A 19,962-nucleotide genomic window follows, 5' to 3' on the forward strand; every position below is an offset into this window, starting at 1 on the left:
GGTGCATCCAGCGAGGGGGGCTGGACGCCCGCGCCGGCTTTTCGGCCTCCTCGCGGGTCCCGAGCCGGCAGGGGGCCACGAGCAAGTGGCCTAGGACAAATTTCTCGTTCAAATCCACCATCTCGAAGTCGTGGTCACTGCTGTCGCCCCCATCGTCGGCCCCCGCGGCGTCCAGCTCGCCCTCCTCCGAGCCCCGCCCCTCGCGGGTCCCAGAGGATCGCTCCTCTCCCGGGGCGCTGGGAATTGTGCCATCGTGACCGGGGGGCTCGCAGTCTGCCCGGGGCCTGAAGAGGAGGCGAGGCTGCAGCAGCTGCTGGTGGATGGCGGCGGTCAAGGTGCGCACGGCGCCCCCGGCCCCCGCCGCCCCGGGCCAGGCGGGAAGGTCCAGGCACACGAACGGAGGCGTCTCGGCCTGGGCGGCCACCTCCGGGTCTAGACGCGCGAGACCCAGGGGGTCTTCGCCGCCGCGCGCCGAGCCTTTCTCCTCCGGCGGTGGCTGCGCCTGCCCCGGCGCGACGGGCGCCGGCTCCTCCGCGGAAGCTCCCCCGCTGCCGCCGTCTGCGCCCTCCAGGGGCCCGCAGCCGAGCTCCGGCTTCTCCCCGGCCAGGGCTGCCTGCAGGTAGAAGACTTTAAACTTCTCCTCTGCCAACACCTGTTGCAGCCGCTTCAGGTTCAGTTTGCAGCGCTCCAGCTCCCGCTGCATGTCGAGCACTGAGTCCAGCCGCATGGCTGGCGCCGCCTCCCCGGGGAACTCGGCCTGCCAGTGGCGCTCGAAGTCCTGGGGGTCCCACATGCCGGGCGCCCCTTGCGGCTCTCCGGGGCCCAGCTCCTCCGCGCGCAGCGGGCTGGGGTCGCGCCGGGCTCGCTCCCGGGAGCCCGCCCTGGCGCCGTAGCCTGCCCTTCCCTGCAGCCCCAGCAAAGAATGAGAGAAAAAAATAAAGTTTTTCCCCTTCCGCCCTCGTGCGGTTTTTTTTTTTTCCCCTTCTTGTTCTGGGTTTCGCCTCCCTGACGTAAGCTGCTACCCGCGGCGGAGGCAGGCGTCTGGTGGCCCGTGGTCCGCCCCGGGCAGAACGCGCCGAGCCGGCCGGGTCCGCAGCCCCCACTCCCGGGCCGGGTGCCCCGCGGGCTCCCGCGTCTGTAGAGCCGCGGCGGGGGCGGAGCCTCGGTGGCGCCGGGCCAGGCCCTGCCGGCGGGCCCCGGAGCTGCGCTGGCGGCGGGGAGGCTGGGAGAGAGCGCGCGGGGCGGGCCTGCGAGCGGTGCACCCAGAGGCGCGGTGGGCCCGGCTCGCGCCTTCCCGGCCACCCCGGCTGCGCAGCTCCCGCCGCGGCGCGGGCTCCCTGCACCCGAGCGCGGGACTGCGCGGCCCCGAGCGGCCCAGGTGAGGGAGCGCGCAGGGGCTCGTGGGCCACGGGCCAAGCTTCCTCCACCCGGCGCTCCAAGGCCTTCCCTACGCAGGGTCAGGGCGGCGCCGGGGACCCAGAAGGAAAGGTGGGGCCAAGGCGATGTGGCGCGGCGGCGAGGGCAAGTGTGCAAGAGGGTGGTCGGCTGACCCTCAGGGTTGTCATTCGCCAGCATTTATTGAGCACCTTGAGCTAACTTGATCAAAATCACGGAGCTGTTTAATCCAAAGATGAGGATAAAACTTTGGATTTTCTGAGTCCCTTGAAAGCCTTCTCTCCAGTGCTCACTAGAGCTTTTCAGGGAAAAAATGGGCAATTGGACATAGCCAAATGGCTATGTACTCCCGTGTGACTGAGTTGAAACATGACAATAGGGGCCTTAGACACTTGCGTGTCTAAGAGGACCCTCCAGTCCACCTCCTCTTCGTGGCCTCAGCAATTCTACGGAGCAAAGAAAGAAGGAGCTGGGTACAGGCACCTGCGCTGGCCCTCGGGGTGGGGTGAATGGGGGACTCCCGCTTCGCCCTCCACTCCATACCTGGTTGCATCACACTTTTCCAGGGTATTTATTGGGTGAGGTCCTACTGTCTGCAGAGAGAGGTCCTGATAAATTGGCTTGTGCTAGCCGCAAGGGGGAGACCTTATCTTTGATTCACATTTCCTTCATTTTAACGATGAGGAAATTGATACTTTAAGAAACTAAGTGACTAGGCAGCTGGAAATTCTTCCTATCCTCAGTGCCCTTTGGAGACTGACGCTAAACCCCACCACCTTTTCTCTCCACCTCCCTGCCACTCGCCTGTCACCTGAACCGTCTGAACAGACTATCCTGCTCCAGTTTGCTTTTCAATCCCTTTCAATCAATCCCTCAAGGCTGGATATTGGGAAGCTACCAGGAAGATAGTTCTTAACCACAAATGAGATCATGCCATGCTTTTGCTCAAAATCCTTCAGTGACTCCTGGTCACCTACAGATGGAGTCCAGATTCCTCTGCGTGACAGAGGAGGTCCTCCCACATTTGGTCTCAACCATCTTCTCTGCCTTCCTTCTGTACTTTAGCCTTACCAACTCTATGCTGTCCCCAAAGATGGCTCAATTGATGGGTGTCTTTTCCTCTTCCTTGGAACTCCTGTCCCTGTGCATGGACACAACTCCCTGCTGTCTGGGGTTCTCCAGCCCTCTTTTAAGACCCAGCTAAAGCATCCCCACCTTTCTGGCCCCCTCCCTCTTCTTCGTGTCACCATTCCATTTTGTACGTGTCTTTATCTTTGCTCTTGTTCCATTTTCTTATAATTATTAGTGACATCTTTTGTTTCCCCTACTTTCAGAATCCCTCAAGGGCAGAGATCGTGTCTTCCATTTCTGTATTCCTGACGCTTCTGGAAGAATGTGGTAGGTAAATGTTGTTGAATGAAGGAAATGAAAAAATGTATGGATGGACAAACAGATGAAGGAATTCCCCATCCTGCGGTTCCTGCTTGGCTTCTCCAGCTGTGAATGACTCCAGACTGGGGGCAGATTTGCTTCCCACAGCGGCTTTTCAATTCCAGATTTTCTTTCTTTGACAAAGTGTGTGTTTACTCATTTTCCCAGTATCCCTTCTTCCTTTTTTAATTTGGTGTGCCACTGGCATGACTCATCACAGTGTTTTGTCTTTTCGCCTGACTGCTATGGGGGGAGTGGATATGTTTTCAAATACATTAATTGAGTATTCCCCAGTTTGTGTGAATTCTCAATTGTTTACCTAGTTCCTCAAGTGTTCCCTCCCACCTTACCTTCATATGTCGAAGAGACTGTCCCTACCTTACCAGAGGCCACCACAATCTCCTTTGTCCCCTGGGAAGGACTGAGGAGCTCCCAGTGCCTACAGCAGCCAGTGCAGGGTATTCCATTAGACGAAGTCCATAAGCATCTTGGACTCTGTTACGATCTCAGAATGAGAAGGGCAGGGATGGATGACCCCAGTCAACAATAGCATATTGATTGGAAGATGTTTCAATATGTATATTTAAATGCACAAAGAAAAAAAAACTTGTAAGTTACTACAAGCATCAATTTCTGAATTTATAAGTTCCCTGAGAAGACAGTTTCAACTCTGTCCTTTAATTAAAGCAGCAGTATGATTCCCCTTTGGTCCAAGGAAGTTGTTACCAATACCACTAATTTTTTCCACGAGGACCAATATAGCTGGAAACGCCAGCATACATCTTCTATAAACAGATCCCAAGAGCAAACTTCATTGTATGTAGCTGGTAGATGGTTCGGTTTATTACTTGGCTATGGGTCATCATGAGGGCAGAGGCAGAGTGGCTGACATTTATTGAGTCCACACTTCTAGATGTCGTACATTTTTTATTGCATCTAATTCCTCACAACAACCCTGTAAAGAAGGTATTATTGTTGTCACTTCAGAGAGAGAGAGAGAGAGAAATGAAAATCAAAGAGGTCAAAGGTCACACAGTCAATCTGCTGGATTCTAAAGTCCAGTAGCTTTGTAAGGACTTGGCCCAGGCACGTCTGTCATTAGCATTTATTCATTCAATAAATATCTGTTGAGCACCTACTAGGTGCCAGGGCCTGGAAAATAAAGTTTCAACTTTGTAACCTGGCATATCAGAATCTTCACAATGGGTCCTCTCACCTCAGCCTACTTTTCCAACCTCATTTACTGAATTTCTTCTCTTGGTGGCACCCATTCAGCCCCCTGCTCTGAGTCACCCTCTGAGCAGATGCATTTTATGTCCCATGCCATCTTGAATTTCTGCTGCTGCTGCTGCTGCTGTGGACAGTTTCCATGGGTTGCCGGGGTCTCACATCAAGTGCCAACCCCTACTACTCTCCACTTTTCTGCCCTAGGATTTTTCTCAGTCACAAAGCTCTCAAGGGCATCCCAGGTGAAAGTTTCTATGGGGGAAGTTAACATCCTCTGAGCATTTCATGGCCAGTGAAATTGGGAGCTGGTTAATAAGTGCCCCAGGCGCCTGTCTTTGAAGGGCATTTCTGATGCTCAGTGGTCTCCAACAAGAATGAGCCCAGTTATTCACACTGGTAACCAATCCAAAATGAGCTCTCAATTGGCGTTCCCTGCTTGTCTGTCTCCCTTTCCCTCTCCCTCACTCCTGCTTCCGGGGACAATATCCTGACTAAATTATGTACAGCAGATCCTTGTGTCCGTTCCGGCTTTCCTCCTCCGGCTCCTTCCACCAAGACACCCTCCAGCCTCCCTGTGCCCTCTTTGATACAGCCACACAAGGTGCTTCAGCATTCTTCCTGTTACCCCTTGGTCTCTTATGTCTTCCTTTGCCATGCTATTTCCTCCTTTACCTGGTCCTTTTTGCCTGTCCAAGCCTCTCTAGCCTATGACTTGCTCTGTAAAGCCTTCCCTTCCCCAAGTCCAGATACGCATGCTTATCTACAGAGGGATTTGCCTTGGTCTCAGCACTGGTCATACCACACTATAATTCCACGGCTTTTTTGAGGAAATCCTGGCTCCAGCCAGCTGGCATCTCTTATTCCTCCAACTGCCACAGCCCCTAACATGGTGCCAACAGAGTCAGTGCCTAGTATGTGTCTACTGAGTGAATGAAGGAATGAAGGAATGAATGGTGAATAAGTGAATGATTATACTCTACCTGGACTCTTTAGGCCTTAACTGCATGCCATTTTAAAGTAGGACCACCCTTACCCAAAGGAAGAGTGGAAAGACATCTCTGAGGTGATGCTGCCAGGAGCTCTGCTTTTTAAAAAATTCCTTTAAATTAACAAGCAGCCTCTATGGAAACACAAATTTTAACTATCAATCATTCACACTTCAGTGTGAACTGCCTTCTCCCTGGCTTTCTTCAGGGTTATCTGAAAGGGCTGGGAGTTTGGACTAGAATGGAGAATGGAAACAGTGCAGCCAGAAGAAGGAGCATAGCCCGGAAAGGACTGGGCAATGGTGGGACCTGCAAATTTGAGTGCTGAAGGTGTGAACACAGAAAAAGAGGTCTCTTCCTTTGAGTACCTTTTCCACTAGGCTTGCTTCTTCGAATGCAAAAGTTCTCCTGACTACAAATTAGAATAACCTGGGAGTTATTAAAACTGTCCAGTCTTGAACTTCCTCTAATACCAATTCATTCTGAATCTTAGGAATGGGACCTCACATCAATATTTTATTAATTTTTGGCTTCATTGAGATACAATACAATAAATCCAGTGGTTTTTAATATGCAGTTGGATAAATTTTGGTAATTGCAAACAGTCATGTAATCGCCTCAATAAACAAGATATAAAATAGCTCCATCACCCTAAAAAGTTCCCTCCTGCCCTTTTTTGCAGTCCATACCTTTTCCTGACTCCCAGTCTCAAGCAACCGTAGTTTCCTATAATTTCTGTCACTGTAGTTTCGCCTCTTCTAGAATTTTATATGACTGACTGTAGTCTTTGGTATTTGACTGAGTGCTGAAACTTAGCATAATGTTTTTGAGTTTCATCTATGTTATGTGTATTTATATTTCCTTCCTTCCCATCCCCGTACCCCCAAAGTCAAGGATAGGCCTTTTAATGTACGTTATCACTTTTATCCCTCATCATAGTTCTGTGACAGAAGTATTATCATCGTGCAGATAAATAAATTATGGTTTGATGAGAATATGAGAATTGGTAAAGATTACATAATTCTTTTTATTGCTGAGTAGCATTCCATACTATGAATATACTCCTATTATTTATCCATTCTCCAGTTGATGGACATTTGGGTCGTCTTTGTGTGGACTACGTTTTCATTTCATTACACCATTTTAGAGGGTATGTAATGGTATCTCATTGTGGCTTTAATTTGCATTTCCCTGATGACTAGTGGTGTGTAACATCTTTCCAGGTGCTTATTGGCCATTTGTATATCTTCTTTGTGAAGTGTCTGTACAAATCTTTTGTTCATTTTTATTGGGTGTTTTCCTTATAATTGAGTTGAATAGCTCTTTATATTCTTTATGCAAGCCTTTTGTCAGATACGTGTTGTGTAAATAATTTCCTTCTAGTCTGTGGCTTGCCTTTTCATTTTCTTATCTGTAGCTTTTGAACAGTGAACATTTTTTATTTTGCTGAAGTCCATTTTGTTAAGCTTTTAATAGTTTTTGTGTTCTGTTTAAGAAATCTTTCCCTCACCCAATGCCACAACGATTTCTCCTATGTTCTTTGCTAGACATTTGATAGTTTTTTTCCATGTGGGTATCCAGTTGTTGAAGCACTAAATTACTTTGGCAGCTTTATGAAAAATGCAACTAACTATGTAAGTGTGAATCCATTTCTAGATCCTATTCCGTTCCATTGATGCATATGTCGGTGCTCATGGCAATACCACTTGTCTCGATTACCATAGTTTTATAGGTCTGAGAGCATGTAAGTCCTCTAACAGTCCTTTTTAAAAAATTATTTTGGTAATTCCCAGGTCCCTCGCCTTTGACATAAATGTTAAAATCAGCCTGCCAATTTTCCAGAAAAGCCTGTTTGGATTTTGATTGAGATTTCTTTGAATGTGCAGATAGATTTGGGGACAATCGCCATGGTAACAATATTAAGTCTTTCAAACTACAAACACGGAATCTCCCCATTTATTAAGGTCTTCTCTGATTTCCCTTAGCAAAGCTTCACGTTTTCAGTGTATGTATTTGTACATCTTTTGCTCAATTTCTAAGAATTTTATTTTTCTTGATGCTACTGTAAACGGAGTTGTTTCAAACTTCAGTTTTCAATTGTTCATTGCTGGTGTATAAGATTACAGTCGGTTTTTGTATATTGACCTTGTATCCTGAGACCTCACTACACTTAGTAGTTCTAGTAGCTCTAGTGTAGATTCATTATTCATTTTGTTTTGATTTCTTTTTAACTTTTATTTATTTTAAGTGTGTTTTTCCAGGATCCGTCAGCTCCAAGTCAAGTAGTTGTTTCAGTCTAGGTGTGGAGGGCGCAGCTCGCACTGGCCCAGGCGGGGATCAAAACAGCAACCTTGGTGTTACAAACATTGTGCTCTAACCAACTGAGCTAACAGGCCGCCCCTTGTTTTGATTTTTTATTGAGATAAAATTCCCATGCCATAAATCTTGCCACTTTAAAGTGTACAATTCAGTGGTTTTTAGTATATTTTCTCACTTGTATAACCATCACCCTTATTTATTTCCAGAATAATTTTATCACCCCCAAAAGTAATTCATACCCATTATCAGTCTCTCCCCATTTTCCCCCAGCCCACTAGCCCTAGGAAACCACTAATCAACTTTCTGTCTCTATGGATTTGCCTCTTCTGGACCTTTACTATAAATGAATTATACAGTACGCAGCCCTTTGCTTTTGACTTCTTTCACTTAATAATGTTCTCCAGGTTCATCTGTGTTGTAGCATGTATCAATATTTCATTCCTTTGTATGGCTGAATAATATTTTATTGTATGGATATGCTACATTTTGTTTATTCATTCATCAGTTGATGGTCATTTGAGTTGGTTTTACTTTTTGGCTATTATGAATAATTCTGTTATGAATAGTCAAGTACAAGTTTTTGCATGGGCATGTTTTCAATTCTCTCTGGTATTTCCTAGAAATGGATCAGATGAACTCTATGTTTAACTTATTGAGGAACTGCCAAACAGTTTCCTGAAGTGGCTGACTCATTTTACATTCCCACCTGCAAGCTATGAAGCTTCTAAATTTCCCCACATTCTCACCAATACTTATTATTTTTTCAATCATAGCCATTCTACTGCATATCAAATGGTATCTCATTGTGGCTTTGATGTATTTATATTTTCCTAATGATTAACGATGTTGAACATCTTTTTGTGTGCTTATTGGCTATTTGTATATCTTCTTTGGAGAAATGTCTATTCAAATCTCTTGCTCATTTTCAGTTGGATTATTTGTCTTTTAATTGTTAAGTTGTAAGAGTTCTTTATATACTCTGGATACTAGGCCCTTATCAGATATATGATTTTTAAATATTTCTTACATCCTGTAGGTTGTCTTTCCACTTTCTTGATAGTGTTCTTTGATGCACAGAAATTTAGAATTTTGATGAAGTCCAGTTTATCTACCTTTAACCTGGTTGCTTCTGCTTTTGGTGTCATATCTAAGAAATCATTGTCTAACCTAAGATCATGAAGATTCACTCCGATGTTTTCTTCTAAGAGTTATATAGTTTTAGCTCTTGTATTTAGGTCTTTGATCCATTTTGAGTTAATTTTTGTACATGGAGTAAGAAAAACGTCCAACTTCATTCTTTTTTTCCTTCAGATTTAATGAGACATAAGTGATATATAACATTCTATAAGTTTAAAGTATACAACATGATGAGTTGATACACGTATATATTCAGAAATCATTACCACAATAGGGTTCGTTAACACACCCATCATTTTACATAGTTACCACTTTTTTCTTGGTGAGAACATTTAAATGGTGTTGGGAAAACTGCATCATCACATGCATAAAAATGAAACTGGATGTCTATCTTACACTACTCACAAAAGTTAAATGGATTAAAAGCTTACACGTAAGACCTGAAACCATAAAACTCCTGGAAGAAAATAGGGATAAAACTCCTTGACACTTGTCTTGGCAACAGTTTTTTGGATATGATACGAAAAGCACAAGCAACAAAAGCAAACATAAATAAGTGGGAATACATCAGACTAAAAAGCTTCTGCACCCAAAAGAAAAAACCAACAAAATGAGAAGGTCATCTACGGAATGGAAGAAAATATTTGCAAACCACATATCTGATAAGGGGTTAATATCCAAAATATATGAGAACCTCATACAACTCAATAGCAACACAACAAATATCCAATAAAAAATGGGCAGAGGACCATATCTTCCAAAGAAGATATTTGAATGACCAGTAGGTATATGAAAAGGTTCTCACTAAGCATCAGGGAAATGCAAATCAAAACCAAAATGAAACATCACCTCGTACCTGTTAGAATGTGTATTATCAAAAAGATAAGAGATAAAAAATATTGGTAAGATGTAGAGAAAAGGGAACCCTTGTGCACTGTTGGTAGGAATGTAAATTGGTACAGCCACGATGGAAAACAGTATCAATATTCATCAAAAACTAAAAATAGAACTACCATATGATCCAGTGATCCCACTTCTGGGTATATATCCAAAGGAAATGGAAATACTATCTTGAAGAGATACCTGCATTTCCCCCATTGAGTATTCTTGGCTCTCTTGTCAAATATTAGTTGACCTGTCTGCAACAGTTTATTTCTGGGTTCTCAATTCTCTTCCATTGGTCTATGTGTCTATTTCTACACTGGTACCATACTGCTTTGATTACCATAGCTTTGTAATATAGTCTGAAATCAGGAAGTATGATGCTTTCAGATTTGTTCTTTTTCAAGATTGCTTTGGCTAATTGGGGTCAGTTTCTAACTGACTAACAACTACACTAACAACAACATATCGGATCCTTTTACACTCCATGGATCCATTGTGTCACGCCACGTGACAATCACTTTTGAAGGGAATTTCTGCTCAGATAGTGTCTGCAGCTGTATTTTGTTCTCTTCCCTCAGCTTTATAACCGGAACAGCCAGTTGGAAGAGATGCATACTACAAAGTATGGGGGAGGGGCATGGAGCTTCCATGTCTCTCGCCCCACCCCTCATCCCTGCCTTTGTCATAATTTATTTGTTAAAGAAATTAGATGGTTAGTCCTGTAGAGTCTCCCACAGTCTGTATTTTGTTGATTCTAACTTTATGGTATGTGGTATCTTTTGCCATGTCCTTCCTGTGAATTGGTGGTTAGATTTAAAGGCTTGATCAGCTTTAATTGGGGGAGGAGGTAAGGTTGCTTCACAGGTAGAGTTTTGTTCTTCCCTCAGAAGGTACATCATACCATCATGTCTAGCCATGTATCTTCTTGTGGTGTTAAGTAGCCATTGATGATAATTGCAAATGATGTTATGCCATCATTCCTTCTTCGTTTAGTAGCTGGCAAATGTCTATAAAGAGAAACTTCCCCTCATCAACTATTTGGTTGCCCAGAAGTACAGTTCGTAAAGGCATCACATGATAGATGCGCGATTCTTTACCTTTATCTCCAATTTTTTAAAGTAATGAGTCCTTGAAAGGTAACCAATGAGGTTTTCTTTTGCTTTGAGTTATTTTTAGTATAATGATAATTTCAGGAATTTAAACATATTTATGCATTTTGTTCCACTGTAATTATTACCTTTGTTCCATCTTTAGCCAGTGGGAACCTCTTCAAGTTGCTTTTCAAAGTCTTTCGACATCAATGCAGTGGTCTTTGATAGCTTTCCTGCTCTTTTGTTTGACAAGATGTTCCAGATTTATCTTGTATATTTCCTGTCCGGGAAATAAAATTAGATATTTTCCCAAAGAGCCCTGGTTCCTTGTAGTGGGAAATGGCATTTAGACACCTCAATCAGGATAGTAGAGGTTTTTATTTCTATTGAGTTGGTCATTATTTAAATGTCTTTTTAGTAGAAAAAGCTAGAAAATATATACATTAGTCATGACATAGTTTAAATATATATTTAATATTCTTTGACAAATTTTTTACTTAATCTCATAGATCTCACTATCTCCTTCTTTTTCTCCTCAAAAAAAAGAGTTCCTGTTCTCAAAAATACTAATTTGATTACTCATACAATAGCCTCATGGATTTTGTCATTAATTTGCATGTCATCTGTGCCCAGAGACCGTGCCAATCCTCTCTGTGTCATTCTAAATTTAGTATATGTGCTACCAACGTGAGAACAAACTTTATAATCTTTACCAATCTGAAAGGTGAAAAATTGTATCTTTTTTTTTTTTTTTTTTTTTTACGGAGCCAACTTCTTTTATATGTATTATATTTTCATTAATAAATAGGTTTTCTTTATCTCATTCTAGTTTTATTTTGCATTTCTTTGGTAATTAATAAGGCTGAGGGTATGTCTTTTTATTTTAGGCAAGTTACTGGTTTAAGCCTTTCCTCCCAAATTGTAGGTATTCTCCACAACAGCATTTCCCAACTTCAGTCATCTGCATAGTATGTTTTTTCCTAATCAACAAATCACCCATGCTATTATTTACTGAATATATTTTTAGTTACTAAGCCCCCTCCTAGACAGTCCTATACAAGTGTAGTAAATATAAATGGATTTGGTGTCTACAAGGTCAGACATTTAAGTTCGCGAACTTACCCTAGAAAAATTGCTACATACCTCACTGCTGAATATCACTACAGTCACCTTCGAAGTACTCCCCTCGGGAAGCTATGCACCGATGCCAGCGCCTAGTCCACCCTTCAAAGCAATTTTGGAACTTTCTTTTTGGAATGGCCATCAGAGCTGTCATCGTATTACCCTTGATGTCCTCAATATCATCAAAATGTCTTCAATATTTCCTTTGTCTTCGGGTAAAGAAAGAAGTCACTGGGGCCCAGATCAGGTGAGTAGGGAGGGTGTTCCAATACAGTTATTTGTTTACTGGCTAAAAACTCCCTCACAGACAGTGCCCTATGAGCTGGTTCATTGTCGTGATGCAAGAGCCATGAATTGTTGGCGAAAAGTTCAGGTCGTCTAACTTTTTCACGCAGCCTTTTCAGCACTTCCAAATAGTATGTTTGGTTAACTGTCGGTCCAGTTGGTACAAATTCAAAATGAATAATCCCTCTGATATCAAAACAAGGTTAGCAACATCGTTGCAACAAGTTCACAAACTTAATTGTCAGAACTTAAGTAGTTACATACTTCCCTAGTACACAGTTACATAAATACATTACTCTTAAAGTAAAAAAATGGGCACCTCCTGAAAACATCTCACGTATCACCCGCCTGTGGCGTGAGTACCACGCTCTGGGAGCCACTGCCCTGCAGGTTTTGACATTCTGTGACTGGAATGGAATGAGAGATGTCAGTCATTGCCCCCCATGTCAACGTATCTTTCAGAAGAAAAAGATGTGAGGAAAGCCAGATCAAACACCTGCCCTCACTTGGTGCTACAGGCAGCTGTACCTGACAATGATGGACTTTACCATTTGATACGGAGAAAAGGAGGAAGAGGAACTGGGACTGGATTTGCATAGCTGCTGTGAGCCAGCTGGGTGTCTTGGGGAAATGCATGGCCACACTAGATTTCAATTCCTCATCCGTAAAACAGGGAAGTTGGAGTAAATGATTTGCAGTCCCTTCCAGGTTTCAAGGCATGGTGTGTAACTCTTCCATTTTTGTGCAGAGTTCCTAGTTTAGAAGTAAGAACAGTGGTTCCTTACAGCCATTTCTTTTCTCCCATTTGGGTTCCCGGGTCAGGACTGGTGGTGGGTGGTCCCAGTCCATGCCAGCAAGATTCTTTCTGGTGTCACTGACAGAAAAGTCACACCCAAGGAGCTGCAGTAACCAGCTCCTAAACTGAAGAGTTAAAGCAGCCACGCCCAGATCCTGGAGGAGCCGAGGTTAGCACAGTGCAAACTGTGATAGTCACAAAAGGGACTTGCCTTCAGAGCAGGGGCACAGCCCAGCAGGAAAGGGCATGGTGAAGTCTAGGAGAGGAGATTCACTGAACCCTGAAGCCCACGGCATGTCCAGCCCAGGAGGGTCCAGATCGGTGAAGACCAGGAATGTGCAAATGTGCGAGTGCTTGTGTGTGTGTGTGTGTGTGTGTGTGTGTGTGTGTGTCTTCTAGAGAAACAATAAAGCACAGTGATTACGAACCAGGCAACCTGAACTTGACTATCACCCTTGCCCCTTGCTAGCTACATAACCTTGGACAAATCACTTAACGACGTGTGCCTCAGTTTCCTCATCTGTAAAATAAGGATTATAGCATTACCAACTTCATAAGATAGTCAGAAGGATTAAAAGAGTTAACCCATGAAAAACAGAGTCGTCATAAGCAACAGTTTGTGTGGTGTCTAACAGAGAGAGGAAGAAAAGAAAGGAGGGAAGGTGAAAGAGCAGGTTCATCAAAGCTGTTTCTCCAGTTAGGTGGGCTGCTGGGGATGGGAGTGGTTTCCAGCCCTGAGTTCTGGGAAGAAAATGGGATACTCAGAGGTGAGCTTTACTCACAGAGCAAAGGCTACTCCCTCCGCTCCCCCAAACCCAAACAAACAAAAAACTGCCCAGAGGTATTGTGTTACTCAGGGCCAAGAACAGACGGAGGCCCCTGGTCTCACCTGACAAGGTATGTCTTGCTAAGAAAAACAACACATTGTTCAGTGGCATGTATACCTCCTGTTATCTGTTTGAAGAAGCCAAGTTACTAGCGATGGTATCTTCTATGGAGACTGACATGCAGCTCAGAAGAGGGCGAACTGCACTTAATCTGCAGGGATAGTCTGAGTTACCATGGGTTGAGTCACCTAGAATAGCAACAGATAGATCTGTGGAGCATGTCATTTGCTCAGACAGTTACGTGTGCAGAGAAACCCATAAATTGCCCTGGTCAGTGGGTATTCTAAATGGTCAGTGCTGGGGCCACCGGATCATCCCACAATCAAGCAGTGCTCATGACCCCAGCGTGAAGAATCCCTTCCAGAGGCCATGCCCACTGAAAATGCTGCCCCAAAGGAAGTAGTTTCTTCTTCACACTAGGACAGAACTGGACACCTATTGTAATATTTCCTTTTTTTTTTTGTACTAAAAAAAAAACTCTAGTAATTTCCTTGAAGCAGTGTGTGTGTGTGTGTGTGTGTGTGTGTGTTGTGTGTGTGATATGTTACGGGAGACAACCTTCCTTTTGGCCCCTTTACCCAAATGCTGGGGGAGGTTTGAATCCTGCACGAACTTCAACTATTTCAACTGGGAGTTTTCCCTGCTGCAGGGCACTCTCCTCAGGGACTGGCTGCCACCCTTGGAATGAAGAGTCACATGACCATAGGGTCAGCGTGAAAGGCTCAAAGGGCAACATGAAGTTCTTTTATAACTTTCTAATATTTCCCCTTCCTGCTGAGTCACGTCTGACTTCCTTATACCAGCTCATGCCTTATGTTCTACGCCAAGAGGCAGCAAGCTTATTCTCTAAAGGGCCAGAGAGTAAATATTTTAGGATGTGTGGGCTATATAGTCTCCGTCTGCACCTCTCAAGACTCCTCTGGTAGCTGGAAAATAGGTAGCTAGAAAACAGCTACAGATAATATATAAATGAAGGAGCATAGTTGTGTTTCAATAAAGCTTTATTTATAAAAGCAGGAGCCGGACTTGGCCCATTGGCCAGGAGGTTGTCAATCTCTTGTTCTATTTATAGAGAAGGGCGGTGGGATGGGGTCGGGAGAGCTGACATTTGTAAGGTGTATATTACATTTCAGGCACTGGGCTAGCACCTTTGATACACAGTATTTCATTTAATCCTCACAAAATTCACTGTATGGAAGCTACAATCAATATTCTTATCTTATAGCTGAGGAAACTGAGGGTCAGATATACTAAGTGTCTCGACTGAGGTTGGTCAGTGGATGCTGGCAGGATCTGAACTCAGGTATGTGAAATTCCAAAGGCTGTGCTCTTTCTACGGAAACAAGAACCTGTGGAATGCTAGAGCTAGACGGGCATCATAGCTCACCAAATCCGTCATCCTCACTTTAGAGAGAGGAAATGGGAATCATATGGGGAGATCAGACTGAGATGAATTTGTCTTCTTTCGGGGGATACAGGGGTAGCCCTAATGCCGTCACCTGGGACACAGTATCTCCCCTTAGGAATAAGTGGTTTTCAGCAGGGACTGTCACTCCCTTGGGGCAGATACCAAACTTCCTCCTTCCATGCTTCACATTCTCCTGCCCTTATCTTCTGCTGAACATCTAGTAATACGTCACAGAAACAGTTACCAATTGTTTTCTCACTGGAAGTACTAGAGTTATTGTGGCAATGATTATGAAGGCTTGAATTAGCTGGACAACTTTATATTGCAAATACCTAACTCAAATTGGCTTAAAAGATAAAGGTCATGTATGGGCTCACATAACTGAGCAGTCCAGAGATAGGGCTAACTTCAGGTGGGGGCTTGATATACGTTCAAACAATGGGCCCAGGACCCAGCTTCTCTCTGTTTCTCATCATCCTCAGCATTGGTTTTAATCTCAGGCATGCTCTCCCTCATGGTGAAAAAACGGCTGCCAGAAACTCCTGAGGCTACATTCTTCCTGACTGGCATATTTCCCCCCAAAAGAAGCGGGATTTTACTTTCCAGAAACCCCAGTAATCATTTCTTTGCTTCTTATTGGCTTGGTTTAATTATCCATTTTAAACCAATCACTGCATCCAGAGGTTGGTAATGAGACAGGGGCTATTGTAATGGCCCCTAAATCTTCTATTTCTAGTGCCACTTCTAGTGGCACTAAATCTTCTATTTTGAGATTCAATTTAACAAGTAATTTGTCTTGGGACTTTTTGAAAGCTTTCTTTTATTTTTTAGAATTAGTTAATTAATTAATTTTTATTAGTTTCAGTTGCACAAAACAATGTAATTGTTAGACATTTATCATTTATATCCTTCACACAGTGACAACCCCCGCCCCCATTCACTACCCCTCTGACATCGCACACAGACATTATATTTCCACTGTGTCTATTCCTAGTGCTGTACTCTGCTTCTTGTAACTATCTGTCTATCTATCCATCATCTATCTATCTATCTATCTATCTGGATATATATATATATATATATATATATATATATATATGTCTATATATATAAAATTGTAGTTGACATTCATTATTGTTCAGCTTCAGCTTCAGGTGTACAGTGCAGTGATCAGGGAGAAAGCTTTCTTTTCTTTGCCTCCCTCTCCTCCCACCAAACCTTAGTGACTGATTACTATACTTTTACTACGCAGTTTCAGTGGTTCTGTTTACTTGGCCCCTGCAGGCCCAGTCACTTGGGAGAGGTTTTGCATTGGTATGGGATCCAGTCCTGGCTGCAACTTAAATCTACATCATATGCAAAGGTTTTGATAATCAGTTTAACCGCACCTCCCCCCACCCCAACGGACAAAGCTGAACTCAGTAAAATATTCCACTATAGGCCAAAGCAATTTACATCCTGATTAGAAAATACAAAACTTGAGATGAAACAAAGACTCGATGCAGTAGTTTCCAGCAGACTCTGCCCAGACTCTTCTCTTACTTTAATAAATCTTCCTTCTGTATTTCTACCTGCCTCGTGAATTCTTTCACAACCTTCGAGTGAGCAGCCACAACAGTTGGGACATTGTCTTAAGCCAATCAGGATCCATCCTGGAGCTGGGGGTAGGGTTAACTGTACCTAAACCACATGGCTCAGCACCAGGGAAGGGTTTTCCCCATGAGAAATCAGGCCCGGTGTTGGCAGGAGAAGAGAGATTGGCAAACAAAAATGTCTGCCTGGGGTTGAACTAAGAGTCCTCAAAGAACTCTCTCATGCCTGAGAGTTCACTATTCTAGTGTGTTTGTTTTCTTCTCCAGGCGGAGGAGAAATATACTATCCCTCCCTTATTATCTTTGCACTCACCTTCCTGGCACACAAGTCATGTGTGAATGGCACCCAGGGTGCATGTGGGGCAGCTGTGTTCCCAACGGGCACATCTTGGTGGCCAGCTGTGCATCTGAAAGTGGGAGTGTTCAGGTGACCCACTGTGGGAGGGTTTGAGATGTCTGAGGGAGTTGTGCTGGAAACAACCGCTCACCCACTCTCCAGGATGAGTAAAAACTGATGCCAGAGAAGTGAGCAGGGCAGAGTGCTCGTTTCACTAATTCAGTGATGCCTTGGCACAGTTTTAATGCCATTTAGGGTGCCCCTGGCCACAGGCCTCTCAGAGGAGGTCATAGTAAGGCAATCAGCAAATTACTAAGCTTGCAGGCTTTTTCAGAGTTCTCATTAGCAAGCGATACATTAGTGTCACCACAGGCTACTTTGTTGAGTGCCAAAAAACTGTGATAGTTAGAGGCACTGCTCTCGTTCCAATTTAGGATAATGAAGTGGAAGCTGCAGACCCATCTGTCTTTCCTATGGGGATGGTGGCGAGGGAGGGGTGTCAGGAGTTCTTTGAAATCCTTTCCACCCTAGGATGAAGACTGATGTAAGATACAAACACAACCATGGGTCGTGTGGAAACAAAGAGGAGATATCAAAGCCTGTGGCCATTTAGTGGCCTCACGCTCCTAATTCACTGTTTTGGTTGTGATATATTTATGTATAGATGGTGGTTGGCTGTCCTACATTGTTTAATGGTTTGCACTTCAACTTTCTTCCTGATTGGCATTTTTCCCCCAAAAGAAGAGGGATTTTACTTTCCAGAACACAGCTCACTGGCCCATGTAGGAATCGAACTGGCGAGCTCGGTGTTAGGAACACAGCGCTCCAACCACCTGAGCCACCGGGCCAGCCCTGTGAGAACATATCTTGCTGAACTTTTCATAAAATACATAAGAAGATTTCTTATTCTCTTTTTACATCTGCATAATATTCCAACATATGGAGGTATCATAATTTAACCAATCCTCACAGTCAAGGTTCTTAACATCCAGTCCTTAATCTCTGAGGAGTGTTGGCTCTGGTTAACTCACTTAGTTAAAAGCCAAAATTAGGGCAATTCCACTCTCAGGTATATGTGCATATTCCTAAAAATACTGAAAGCAGGAACTCAAACAGATACTTGGACACCAACGTTCATAGCAGCATTATCCACAACCACCAAAAAGTGGAAACAACCCAAATAGCCATTGACAGATAAATTAATAAATAAAATGTGGTATATTCACACAATGGAATATTATTCAACCACAAAAAGAATGAAATTCTAGTATATGCCACAATATGGATGAACCTTCAAAATACCATGCTAAATAAAATAAGAGAGACACCAAAGGACACATCCGGTATGATTCCTCTTATATAAGGTAAATTCATAGGGACAGAAAGCAGAATAAGGTTTCCAGGGACTGGTGATAAGGAGGAATGGAAAATTATTGTGTGATGAGTACAGTTTCTGTGTGAGCTGATGCAAATGTTCTGGAATTGGATGGTGGTGATGGTTGCACAACACTGTGAATGTATTTAATGCCACTGCATTATACACTTAAAAATGGTTAAAATTGTCACTTTTATATTATGCATATTTTTCTACAATTAAAAAAAAATTTTAAGTCAAAGTTAGGGGCAAAATCTACATAGGGGCCTATCAGTGCCACTGTGTCTCCTACCACCTCAGACCCATCCCAAGCCCAGCTGGTGATTAGAAATCAGTGCCCTCGGCCAGAAGTGGGTCTGGCTCAGGGCAGTCTCTTCCAGTTGCTGGGAAATACAATTCATTTGCTGCTTTAATAGTGGGTTAAGAGAGTTGGCTATGACACTGAAAAGTACACCTCAGAAGTGTAAATAAATAAGACACCTGCATTGTTCAAACATCAAAAACCGCAGGTAGTACAAGTCTCCCTCCCACTCTTTTCTCCATTCCCTTAAATTCCAACGTTCCCCCAACAGGTGATTCTTATTTTTAGTTTCTTGTTTATCTTTCTGGAAAAGTTATAAGTATATAGAAGCTACTATGGATACACATTATTTTCCCCTCTCTTTGTTTACGCAAATGGTAGTACACTGTTCTGAATCTTGCCTTTTTTTGTTTTTAGAATATATCTTTTCTCCCCGCTTCTTCCGCCTCCAGCCCCCACTGCAGTTAAAGCATTGTTTCTCAGTCTAGTTGTGTAGGACACAGCTCCCTGGCCCATGCTGGTGTGATGAGCCTTGCGCTCCCTTCCTGACAGAGGCAGTCGGTTGTCCAGGTTGTCTGACGGCTGCTCCTGACAGCCCACAGCAGCCAGCTCCAGAGAGAACCGTTGTTCGCAATCTTAGCTGTAGAGAACGCAGCTCAGTGGCCCATGTAGGAATCGAACTGGTGAGGTCGGTGTTAGGAGCACAGCGCTCCAACCACCTGAGCCACCGGGCCAGCCCTGTGAGAACATATCTTGCTGAATTTTCCATAAAATACATAAGGAGATTTCTTACTCTCTTTTTACATCTGTATAATATTCCAACATATGGAGGTACCATAATTTAACCAATCCTTTGTTGTTAAACATTTAGCTGTTTCTAATATTTGGCCATCACATAATTATAATGGATAACCTTGCATGAATGTCATTTTGCACATGTGTAAGGATATTTGGAAGTGGGATTACTGGATCAGAGGTTATATGCATTTGTAATTTTGATAAATACTGACAAATTGCCCTTGATATGGGGTGTCAATTTACCTTCCTACCAGCAATGTATTAGAATGCTTGCTTTCTGGCCCACAGATATCAAATTTTTGGATTTTTACTAGTATAATGGGTGAAAAATGATATCTCAATGTGGTTTAATTTGCATTTATCATATGACTTGGGTTGAGCAGCTTTTTATAATAAAAGCCATTTTTTCTCTCTGTGGACCATCTGTTTATATCTTTTGCTCATTCTTCTCTTGGGTTGTTAATCTTTTTTTCATCAATTTGTAGGAGCTCTTTAAATATTAGGTAAATTAATCCTTTGCCTGTGATATTAGTTGAAAATATTTTTCCAAGTTTGTCATTTGCCTTTTGACTTTGTTATTTGCCTTGCAG

This window comes from Rhinolophus hipposideros, assembly GCF_964194185.1.
Source record: "Rhinolophus hipposideros genome assembly, chromosome: 20".
In the NCBI taxonomy this organism is placed as follows: Eukaryota; Metazoa; Chordata; class Mammalia; order Chiroptera; family Rhinolophidae; genus Rhinolophus; species Rhinolophus hipposideros.